General features: G+C 46.8%; 1 long non-coding RNA gene across 1 annotated transcript; it reads left to right on the top strand.

The window, feature by feature from the left end:
• The first annotated feature begins 291 nt into the window (after positions 1-291).
• Positions 292-7,505, top strand: LOC144723960 (uncharacterized). Its single transcript, XR_013586427.1, has 2 exons — positions 292-737; positions 3,218-7,505. It is a non-coding gene; the product is annotated as an uncharacterized LOC144723960 (long non-coding RNA).
• Positions 7,506-12,988: the final 5,483 nt, after the last annotated feature.

Here is a 12,988-nt window from a genome sequence, read left to right as displayed (position 1 = left end):
GTAGCATCGGGGGAGGTCGTCCAATTCCCTGGTCGCAGGAAACCGTGAAAGTTATCCCGATAAGGGCTTCTCGGATTAAAACCGGTCGGCCAGGTGACTTCCCCTCGGAGCTCTATGGGGGGGGGGGAAATGCGTGCGGGTGTGTTTATGTGAGGTGAGGTGGGGGGACACGGGGGTCGGCTCCGTCACTTGGTGGTGGCGAGGTCGGGGGTGGGGCGCCCACCGAGCGGCTTCGTGGCGGCGGCATCACAGCTGTCTTAATTTCCCGCATGTGGAGGCCCTACCGCCAGAAGTGGTGTGAACAAGCAATTGCATTGCTGAACCTCTACCTATTTGTTGTTGTAACATACACAGTGCAGATCCCAATCGTCTGTTTTGGTGAACCTACACTGCAAGTAGCGGGGCTTCATTAAAAACAAAACGAGCTTTCGTCAACACTGCCACTGAGAGGAGAACGGACATCTTGACATTCCGTCCGACTGGCACCGGTGATGAACCAAAAGTGTGGCGTCCCACCAGTGTGCAGGGAGGTCTGCAGCTGGGCCAAGACTTGTGGGCCGTTCGCGACTTCGTGGCCTCCGAGGCCTGCGCCCTGGGCCCCATGCCCTGTGGTCACGTCTTGGCGCTGCCAGTCTTCCTCCAGGCGGAGGAGGCCGTGCGCTGTCTCCTCCGGCAGCCGCAGCGCCCTCCGACCCGTTCGGAGATGGCCGCCGCACATCTGCTTGATGGCCGCTGCTGTGAGTCTTTGCAAAGCACCCCTTGCAATAGGAAGACCTACCACACAGCGCACACATTCACACCCTGTGTTAAATCCATCAATTGCCCAGAGCCGTCCCTAGGGTATGGCATAATCGAGGCGATCGCACCAGGCCCCACCCTTTGATGTCACTGTGTCAGATGTAATACTTAGTTTGAAGGCATCGGGGGTGGGGCACACGGTGGAGTTTGCCCTGGGCCCTACACCCCCTTCCCTATGGACAGCCCTGCCCTTCCCTGCCCTGCCCTTCCCTGGCTTTTTAAAAACTCATTCCATGACTTAAGATATCCCTACTTTTGCACACGTGGTGAGCGAACTCCGCGCGAATTGTTGTTCTAATTCGCCGTGTGGCTTGAGTGGTGCATGACTTGAATGTTGTTCTCCACCCAAAAGATGTTACTTCTCGGTCTGTGAACGTTTTTGATCTATTCACGGCTGTAAATTCCCATTTTTGTCACCAAGGTCCTCCGTCAGTCATTCTTGTAAAACAGCTGAAGGTTGAATATGTATTACCCGCGTAAATAAATACCGATGGCATCTAATGTGCTCCTGTAACTCAAGACGCTTCACTAAAATTACACGAACATAAAATAAGTAAAGAAACATTGTATTGAAAACATGAGAGGCTTCGATATTAATTCTAGATTAATACAACCAACTAAAACTGAAGGTACTTCTATATTAATGCAAGCAAACTACTATATTAAACAATTGGATTCAGTTGTTTAAAATAATAATCCCATAGCAATGGTGAAATTAACAGCATCATTTGACACGTGTCTATTAGACGGCGACACGGTTCTGCAAGGAACGATTACTACCTTCATTGCATGGGGAATCAAGGAGCCTTCACACCTTGACTAAGCAATAAGAGATAGATATGTGACGGATACATTGTCTGCACTTATAATACTCCAGAATTATTATCATTTGTTTTCTGATTATAGTCGTGCATTCAATAGGAAACGATCTATTGAATAAAAGGTCAAGATACAGCCCTGCAATTGCTAGCTCATGTAACTGCTGGCGGAAGGGACAACACTAGAGGGAGCTCTAGAGATCCCCTATAGTCCATTGTCTACTCTTCAACACTGGCGAGATTTTGTTTTGGAAGTGGTGAAAGTTCCGACACGTTACTTCACCACACACGACGAATGAATTGTTCAATAAAATTACTTAAAGAAAACAATGTCTACCTGGAAAGACGTTTATCTCATGTTAATCTGACTTCATACCAGTCAACCCCTTATCAGTGGCTATCTTATTACAGACCAACTCAGACCTTATTGATCACCCCGTACCCTTATAAATCTCAACGTTCATCCTACAAAGTCCCATCACAAGGGAGAAACACAAACAAATTGACAATTTATATTATTTGGGTCTTTCGGTAAAGTCACGTAGATCGGTTCAAAGACCCAAAGAATATTAATTCCTTCAGTCACGAAAGCTTTACGTCAAAATTTACAATTTATTTTTGCTCCTATTCAAACGGGTGTACGCTGTATGGACCTGAAAACTCGATTACCCTGACAATATCTCAGTCACAGATGTTTCTGCATGAACTATTTTTTAGTGATTTCAACTTCGTCAAAATCAAACGTTGTTTTCTGCTCAAACGAGCATGGTGCAAATATCTTCTTTGGGGCATGGTGGAAATTCTACATTTATATGGCAGTGATGAGCCCATCCATTGGACAATCATTGTCGACTTCCCAGAAAGTGCTACAGTACTCAGTGTATCAACCTTATAGGTATGAAGGGCTGAGTCAATCCAGAGCACTCTATCGCCCAACTGGTAGGCCAGAGCACTCTATCGCCCAACTGGTAGGCCAGACTATTCGATTGCCAGGAACTCGAGTACCCTCTATAAGGGGCCATTGCAGTGGCACGAGGAAGCAATTTCAAGGCTGCACTTTTTCCCCCTTGCCCTAAATTAGGGAGTCGGAAACCTGAGGCTCCGGAGCTGCATGCGGTGACTCTTTGGCTCCCCCTTGTGGTTCTTTGGCTGCCCCCATGCGGGTAGCCGTTTTTTGTAAAAAAAATTCTTAAACATAAATTTCCGACAACATAATTGATTAAATATGGCAGGGAATTGGTCACTATTGAATATCTTGATGACAACATGTACAGTCAAATTATTGTGAAAGAATAGCTAAGGGGGGGGGGGGGGAACTAAATAGACGCAGTTTATTCCATCACCTGTTTTGTTTATTTAAGTCAGAATTTGTTTGTCATCTGCTGTATACCTGCTGCTGTGTTTGTGTACAAGTCGCCTTGCTTGTGATCTGGCTCTCGAACTATTTTGGTCAAAGACAAAAAACTAAAAACAATGGCTCTTCTTCTTCTCTGAAAGTTTGACGACCCCTGGCCTAAATACATGCAAAATACCACTCACATAATACGTTGCCTAAACTTCATAAAACGTTGAGCATGGTGTCAATGACGACCCCATTGCAGGTAGTTCGTGCATTCACACACCGGAGATGAGCAGCGACCTTGGCTTGGAGAACCTGGAGTTTTCCACGGTGGACCCACAGGTCACTCCGACCAGCGAACCTTCACAGCCCAGCCCAGATGCCGTGAAGCCAAGAAAGGAGCAGGGATATGGACCTAACACCTCCACCAGTGAGACGGAGGGAAGGCACTTCCCATCATCAGCATCATCCAACCGAGTAGGAGCAGAGATCTTTAGTCACGTCAACCACCAAGGTGGACAGCACGTTCTTCAGCCAAACGGCCAGAGGGTTAAACACTGCACGCTGTCGCAACGGTGTTACTCTGATGGAAGCACGGTGAGAAGCCCCGCCCAATTGCGGAGCGAACTTCCACTGGCCAGTGGCGAGGACGTGTATTGCCCCGAGGTGTGGCTTGCCTTGAGGCTGTGTGGAGAAGTCAGGAGGTGGCGCTGGCCACGGCTGCCCTGCTGCACAAGGGGAGCTGAATCCTTGTGATGCGCGTTGGCGCGCTACTGTTTCGCGCACGCCCAGAAGGCGCGCGGCTCATGTGTGCTGTAACGTGGTCGATTTCAACAAATTGTAAACGCAAAACAGTCCAGCTAGGTGGTGCTGCGGTAAGTTAAGAGCACTTGACAGAAGAAAGTGATTAGGTCAAATTCTAGTCTGGGGTCATCTAAGCCAAGCATTCCTCTGGGGGAAAATAAAATAAGCACCACTTTGTGAAAATTCAATAATGATTGTCCAATGGGTAGACTGACCCCCACCATGGGAATGTAGAATTGTCAACACTGGCTCAAGACCATCATCAGAGTTGAGTACAATCCCATACTTGCTTGATTTGACCCATGACTTGACTTTAGACTTTTTTTTAATTCAGCAAAGCCTTAGACTGTAGCGTGTACTGCTTGGTCATATTCAACCCTGGTGACTTTGTTTTAGTACGTATGCGGGAAACCGGAGTGTCTGGAGGAAATACATGTGCACGAGTGAAGAACACTTCAACTGCACAGCCTAAATGCATGGTTGTTGTGTACAGGCACCCTGCTGCCACTGCACATGGGTATTCTACACGTGACTTAAGTGTGGTCCCCCCCCCCACTCACGTGTCTTGCACACCTCATTTGGTGCTTCGATAAAGGCACTTGTCCCAACAATGTACAAAAAGTATGTTGTACGTCTCCGTGTTTCGTGGACATAGATTTGAAATTCCTCCATTGATGGATAGTCTTTCACGTGTAGCACCCAAGAATGAACACGGTGTGGTGCTAGAAAACTCTGGAAATTCCGGGATGAGAAAAGTTAACCAGATTCTACACGCACGGGGCAGATGGCTGAGTAACCACTTTACAGACCTATGATATTTTGGCAGCAGCAGCAGAAGAAAGTTCATCAGGCTCAAGAGAAACGAAGGCACTGTAAAATTACTTTGGTACTCAGGTAAAACTCAGCGGGTCAAACCAGATCACTCTAATGAAAAATGATCTGACCAATTTCATCCATACCTCGTTGACCGACCTAATTTTGTATATGTTTTGGGAAAAATCTGAATCTATTTGTTGTCCTTTTCTGGAGAATCACAGGGCTCCGGTCCTTGGCCCTGGACTGTTCAATATTTACTTAACACCGCTATATAACACTGTAGGAGTGTCTTGAGTCTATTCAAACACGTTATAATGACATCCTGGTGTATTTGTGAATTGATACTGACTGCATGCTAGACTAATTGTAGGTGAATGGCTTAAACGTAAACATAAATTAAACGATGCTGTCCATCTCTGATGCATGGGATGATGCTGGAAATATTTTTTCCTGTCAAGTGTGTTGAAGGGCCTTGGCGTTTGGCTTAGTTTTGACCTTTTGAGGTTCGGTTTGTCCCATTTGCGTCATATGGCTAGGAGATCAAACTCACACTACTTAGCCTTATTGCTAGATTATAATTTTTTTTTTAAATAAAAGCGTGAATGTGAAATTACTTTTGCACAGGGATTCATACCGGCTACCTGTTGCTCGCTGTTGTGAATTTAAACACTGGTTATCACAGTTCCTACACAATCAGGAAGCATCCTATTTGTTCAGATTAAACTTTTTTACTTTAAAACATTTATGAGCGATGACTCGTGCATTTTATGACGAAATAAATGAATAAACAATACTATTTTGGCGTGTTTATATTTTTTTTACTATTTTATTTTACCAGGTAAAGCATACTGAACTATTATCTCTTTTTCAGAAGTAACCTGGGCACAAATGATAGCTGAACGAAGTGGCTTATCACGTGAAAATATGATAGCCAAATAATCTGAACGCATATTTCTAAATGTGGAGGGAATGTGGGTGGATGAGTGAGGGTCGCCACCTTTTCCACTGGAGACCAAACCCAGATAAATGTCTCAGTCAGCCCAGGTTTATTACCAAAACTGCAGTACAGGCAGACCTTGCCCAATGCAGGGGGTTGGAAAATGCCGTGTTGGACAATTTTTTTTCTAATAATAATACAGTATACCTTATGGGAAATAGGGTTGCATTCCTGGGTTTGAAATTATCAACCCCTCTCTCTTTGTTTCACTAATTCTACATGATTTCTGCCCATGTTATTGTACTAAAGTATGCTAAGTGGCTCTCTATTTCGTGTGTGTACACTTCATTTTTAATTTCACCTCAACACAAAACCCCAGTCTCCACTCTTCCCACACGACCGCACTCACACCCAGAGCTCGCCCCTGACACTGATTTCCCAGCCTGCCACTTTAACGTTAATGCTTTGCCACCTAGGCATCTGTCTAACGTTCATGAGTGGACGGCTTGATGCACACGGCAATGTGAACATTTGCATTGTGCGTGTTGAGTGTGTAACATTACAAGTTGTTCACTGCCTAACCTGGTATACAGGTCGTGGGCTCGATCCCAACCCTGACGCCCGTATATTTGGAGTTTACACGTCCTCATCCTCTTCCAAATACTCTAATTAGCCCTTGTAATCGCGTTTAGAGTATTTGGCTGCTATACATTTTCACATGATAAACCACTTCGTTGTTAATATCATTTGTGGCAAGGAAGTTAATGTAGCGCGGTGAGCACCAGACGGACATTGTCGGATCTTGCAATACTCATCACGACACGTGGCAGATAATGTTCTACACGCCGCAGCTTGGGAAAGTTTTTGCCAGACATCCCGTAGAAGAGTGAGTTGCAATAATCGAGCCTTGTCAATACAATGGTATACGCCACCGTGACTCGATAGTATTGTAGAGCCCGGATGTGATAATTGCAGTATCTGACTATATTTTGCACGTGGTGATCAAACAACTTATTCTGGTCGAGTATGGTGCCGAGGCTCTTATGATCAGTAGAAAACTGAATCCCGGTGTCTGTGATCATCACACCTGATCCTCCCATCATGTTCTCGCCTGAGCCTGAGTGCCAACCAGCAGAACCTCTGATTTTTTTTGATTGAGCAGCATTTTGTTTCGTGCAAACCACACGTGCACCGCTCGCGTGCAATCTTCAAGGTTACCGAGGCTCTTTGTTCTGCCTCACGACAGGTGTCTTGCCCCGCGGCAGATGTGAGGCGTATGTACACAGGAATTTCCTGTTTTTGATGCTAAGTTTGGTCACGTGACCAGCAAGTTACGATTTGACAGTTTCAACCACGAGGCTGGAGGCAGCCATTACACAGAATTCAAGATGGCGGCACAAATTGCATCCCAGTGAAGACAGCTGTAATTGTCCATTGTGGGACTTTAAGAAGCATTGTCTGTAAGTTCATTTATGTTCTTATAATACTGGGAATGCTGTTTTCATGTTAGAATGACCGTTATAATGCTGTAAATGCCTTTATAATGCTGTTAAATTGTTATGATAAATACGAGGCCTAGTTAACAACGAAGCCTGCAACTTTCCTTTTTGTGAATGTTCCTTGTAATCGAATAAGTCGAGTCAAACTTGTACCCAAGTAACTATATTGCGATCCTGAGATCAAGGATGATTAAATATCTCATCCACAATTTAGTGTTATGTGTAATACTGTACATTTGGGGTGCAGTGTGATGAATACACGACGTGCCTTTATGTAACAAAGCAGCGTATGCTCTTGTATAGCTATTCAGTGGTAATGTAGGTGCCTGGTCTATCCAGGATCTATTGTTGAGAAACATGTTATCTAAGACAATGTTATGATGCTGTGGTGTTCATTCATTGTGATGGTATTTCCGGGTATTAACAGATTCTGTATCTGTGCTGTTTTCTTACCAGTTTTACCTCGTTCAATTCAATAAATGACGTTTGGAGTCGGATGTTCACCCTGGCTTTGAGGGTTTATTGGACGCGAGGTTAACTACTCAGCTAGCGGTGCAACGCAGCACACAGCGAGGCCGAGACAGTAAAAAGACACTCTTCTTGAAGCTCCCAACCAGCTCCTCAAGCAAGGAGCTCTTAAGCAGTCAGCCTCCAGCAAGCAAGGAGCTCTACATTAAAATCGTGTTGCAAGCATCACAGCATGGAAAGCCACAGTTCAGCAGGGAGAGATGCTGAAGAAAGTGATCTAAGCAATCCAGGACTTCCCATCCTGCCTCAAGAGGACCAAGGGAGTTCAAGGCCCCAAAGAGAGGTCAGGCTGACACAACGGGCCTTGGAAAGCTATGCTGCTGAGAAGCAAGACCTTGATGCCAGGATACAAAGTGTATGGGACCGGGTTAAAGCAGATATATCTGAAGCTTCAAACGCCTCAGACACAGTGGCCTCAATTCAGTGGGCCATCCAGCGAGTGAAGGTGAGCAGCTCAAGCTACAAGCTGCTGGCAAATAAATACATCTCCCTCCTGATGAAGGTGAAAACAGATGAGGGCATTGAGGGAGTGCACACGCAAGAGCACTTCCTTGAACTGCTCGATGATAATGTGCATGCAGTGATACAAGATGCAATGGACCGTGTGGAGGGCTTAAGAGAGACACGATCTCAGCACTATGTCTCATCCAGGTCCACCACAAGATCTAAAGACTCAACACACTCAAAGACATCATCTACTAGTATGGCAGCAGCTCAGGCACGCGCAGCAGCAGAAGCAGCAAACGCCCACATTGCCGACATGGCTGAAGAGGAAGCTATGCTAATTGAAAAGGCCCACATACAAGAAGACACAAGCATAGCAACTGCTGCCGCACGGAGGAAAGCAGAGCTCGCAGAGCAAGAAAGTATATTAGCAACTGCTGCTGCACGAGAGCAAGAGAATATATTAGTGGCTACTGCCACACGGAAGAAAATTGAGCTGGATGCTAAGCTAAGTACCCTAGAGCTCAAAAAAGATGCAGCTGCTGCAAGGGCCCAAGCAGAGGTGCTCGAAGCAGCAGCCAATCTGGATAAGGAAGATAACTGGAGTGAGTTTGGCACTCAGATACCTGTCAATGACCGTGATCAACTCACCAGGAATGCAGTCAGAAATTCAGACATCTCTGCAAGTGAAGAACTCTACCTGTTGGTGAAATGGTTAGGAAACGAATCTGCAGAGTATGCAAAATGATCCGGTCGGCAAACATAGACGACCCTGCCTCAAGCCTGCATGCGGTGTGGGAGAGGCTCGAGGAGTGCTATGGTAGCCCAGAAACCATTGACAAGGCTCTCTTCCAGAAGTTGCAGAACTTTCCAAAAATCTCTGGTAGGGACAATAAAAGGTTACAAGAGCTTGGAGATCTTTTGATGGAGCTTGAATCAGCCCAGGCTGATCCCTACTTACCAGATCTCATTTTCTTAAATACCTACCATGGCGTGAACCCCATCGTAGAGAAATTGCCATTTGATGTGCAGGAAAAATGGAGAACAGCGGGTTCAAGATACAAGTCAGAGCACCAGGTTGCATTCCCCCCATTCTTTTTTTTTTCTCAAAGTTTATCTGCAACCTGGCTAAGACCAGAAATGACCCGAGTTTTATGTTTGGCACCACGGGGATTTCCAGTCCAGATCTCCCAAGAATGGAAAGAGCAATGGCGAAACGAGGAACAGCAAGAGTGCCAATTGCCGTACACAAGACTGAGGTCTCTCCTACAACATTCGCAAACTCCTTCCAGGCAACCACCGCCAAGAAAAAACCTCACTCCCTCCAGAAATGCCGTTAGTTCAGGAGGAAGCCATTGGAAGAGTGGAATAACATGCTGAACTACTTTGGAGAGTGCTTCAAATGCTGTGCTTCTACAAACCACCTTGCAAGGAATTGCAAGGCAGCTATCAAGTGCGAGGAATGTGGCAGCGACAAACACGCAACTGCTCTGCACACATTTTACTCCAAACCCAGTGGCACTAAGGCTTCCAATCCCGAAGCAGAGCACGGCGGGGAGCAAGGCGAGACCGCCGCATTCACTTCCTCAATCACAATCAAATGCACAGAAGTCTGCGGAGAAGGCTTCAAAGGAAGATCTTGCTCAAAGATATGCCTCGCCCGAGTGTATCCCAAAGAACATTCTGAAAGGGCAGTAAGGATGTACGCCATAATGGACGACCAGAGCAACAAGTCTTTGGCAAGGTCAGAGTTCTTTGATCAGCTAAGCGTAGGTGGGAATTCCTTTCCATGCACGCTCAGAACATGCTCAGGACTGATGGAGACAGCGGGAAGAAGAGCGAGCGGCCTCATGGTGGAAACCATGGATAGCACCATGAAGCTAGCCCTTCCTACGGTGACAGAGTGTAATGAGATACCGGACGACAGGAGTGAGATTCCCACGCCCGAAGTCGCACGTCACCACCCACACCTGAAAACCATAGCAGAGTTCATCCCGCCATTGGATCACGCGGCACAGATTTTACTTCTGCTCGGCAGGGACATGCTGAGAGTCCACAAGGTTTGCGATCAACTCAATGGACCTCACGATGCTCAACTGCGCCCAGAGACTCTACTTAGGATGGGTTATTGTAGGTTATGTTTGTCTCGATGGAACACACAAATCAGACCACATTAGCACATTCAGAACGAGTCTGCTCATGAATGGACGCACGTCGCTCTTCAAACCGTGCCCCAACCACTTCACGCTGAAAGAGAAATTCGACGATAGAAGTCAAGGCTGTACCATGCAGGCCGAGGAAGAAACGTCTATGCTGAAAGACGATGTTGGACATACGGTGTTCATGACAACGAAGGACGACGACAAACCTGCTCCATCGCTAGAGGATAAAGAATTCTTGAAAATAATGGACAGAGAGTTCTTCCAAGATGAGTCAAACAGTTGGGTTGCCTCTCTGCCATTTCGTAATCCCAGATGCCGGCTACCCAACAATAGAGAGCAAGCCCTCTCACGGCTCAACTCATTGCGCCGTACCTTGGACAAGAAACCAGAGATAAATAATTTTGTGTCCTTCATGAAAAACACATTTGACAGTGGTCACGCTGAAGCAACCCCTCCTCTAGAAGAAGGACAGGAATGCTGGTAATTACCAATCTTAGATGTGTATCACCCAAACATGCCGGATCAGATCAGAGTGGTGTTCGATTCCAGTGCTCAATTTAAGGGCATTTCCTTGAACAACGTAATGTTCACCAGACCGGACTTGACCAACAGTCTCCTAGGGTTATTCACCCGTTTCAGAAAGGAGTCAATCGCCGTAACAGCCGACATTCAACAAATGTTCCACTGCTTCATTGTCCGAGAAGACGACAGAAATGACCTCAGGTTTCTGTGGTACCGCAATAACAACGTTGATGATCGAATTGTTGAATACAGAATGAAGGTGCATGTCTTCGGCAACAGCCCATCCCCAGCGGTAGCCACCTATAGTCTTAGGAGGACCGCGCAGGCAGGAGAAGGGGAATTTGGGGAAGACACCAAGCGATTTGTAGAGCGAGATTTCTACGTTGACGATGCACTTAAATCAATGCCCACGGCCTCAGAAGCCATCAATCTGCTCCAAAGGACGCAAGGAATGTTAGCAACTGCTAACCTGAGACTTCACAAGATAGCATCCAGCAGCGCAGAAGTGATAAAAGCGTTTCCTTCAGACGATCGTTCAAAAGACTTGAAAGACTTGGACCTTAACGTCGACACACCACCAATCCAACGCAGCCTTGGACTGAGTTGGGACCTGAAAGCGGATACGTTCACATCCCGAGCATCAATTGAAGAGAAACCATACACGCGACGTGGCATCTTGTCGATGGTAAACAGCCCTTACGATCCACTAGGATTTGTAGCGCTGGTCACCATTCAAGGCCGTTGGATACTCAGAAACCGTTGTGCCGATACACAAAACTGGGATAGCCCGTTGCCGGAGGAATGGTGACAAGAATGTAAAACCTGGAGAAATTCCTTACTGGCACTTGAGCAGCTGCAGATTTCACGTTCCTACATGCCCACATCCCTTTCCGTAACCCAACGGAAGGAGTTACATGTGTTTGCAGATGCTTCTATGATGGCCGTAGCAGCCGTAGCTTACCTAAAAACCACAAGCGCAGAAGGGATCCAGCATGTTGGGTTCATATTGGGCAAGGCCAAACTGGCCCAACAACCGGAACATACCATCCCAAGGCTTGAGCTGTGTGGAGCCGTTCTAGCTACAGAAGTGGTGGAACTGATCTTAGACGAATTGGACGTCAAATTGGACGCGGTCAAGTTCTACACGGACAGAAAGGTCGTACTAAGCTACATAAACAACCACACCAGAAGGTTCTACACCTACATGAGTAATAGGGTGGAACACATCAGGAGATCGACGCAGCCAGAGCAATGGAATTACGTTCCAACTGACTAGAATCCAGCAGATCTCGCAACTAGGTCCGTCCCTGCATCTCTGCTGAAGCAAACCATCTGGCTGATGGGTCCAGCGTTCTTCTTACAATGTGACGGTGGCCCATGTACTACCAAAGAGACCTTTGGACTCGTAGAGCCCGAGTCAGACAAGGAGATTCGTCCTCAAGTAACAACTTTCATAACAAATGTGCGACCAAGAGGTCCACTGAGTCCACACCATTTTGAACATTTTTCGAAATGGACGACGCTCGTGCGAGCGATAACACATCTAACGCATATCGCAGACTGCTTCCATCGCCCGATGAGAGGCACCACTGGTAGCTGCAATGGATGGCATCACTGCACAGTGCCACGCAGTGAAGATGAGCTTTCCAGAGCAAGGAAATCAATCTTCCGCTGTGTGCAACAGGCAGCTTATGCAAGTGAGATCAAGGCCATCAACAAGGGAGAAGACCTTCCTAGGGTCAGCACCCTCAGGAAGCTAAACCCCAGAATGGACAAAGACGACTTGCTCAGGATCGGTGGTCGGCTAGGGAATGCAAAATTAGATGAAAATGAACGAAACCCCCTCATAATCCCAAGCCAGAGCCACATTACAATTTTAGTCGTGCGCCACTCCACGCGAAGGTCAAGCACCAAGGTCGGCACTTCACAGAAGGAGCAATCTGATCTGCAAGGCTGTGGATCGTTGGAGCAAAGAGGTGCATCGCCAGCACAATCCACAAGTGTATCAGGTGTCGCAAGCTACGTGGAAAACAGGAAGAACATAAAATGGCAGACCACCCAGCCGATTGACTCAGTGTGGAACCTCCCTTCACCTCTGTAGGGATCGACGTGTTCGGACCATGGACAGTAATCTCCCGCAGCACCAGAGGAGGGGTCGCGAACAGCAAACGTTGGGCAGTGCTGTTCACCTGTATGAGTACACGAGCAGTGCACATCGAAGTCATCGAGTCCATGGACTCTTCGAGCTTTATAAATGCACTCTGGAGATTCTTCGCCATCAGAGGGCCAGCCAAGCAACTCTGTTCTGATTGTGGAACCAA

This window comes from Lampetra planeri, chromosome 19 (genome assembly GCF_965212315.1).
Source record: "Lampetra planeri chromosome 19, kcLamPlan1.2.h2, whole genome shotgun sequence".
In the NCBI taxonomy this organism is placed as follows: domain Eukaryota; kingdom Metazoa; phylum Chordata; class Hyperoartia; order Petromyzontiformes; family Petromyzontidae; genus Lampetra; species Lampetra planeri.
Note: the sequence above shows the minus strand (reverse complement) of the source record. Positions and strands in the feature narration are given on the sequence as shown.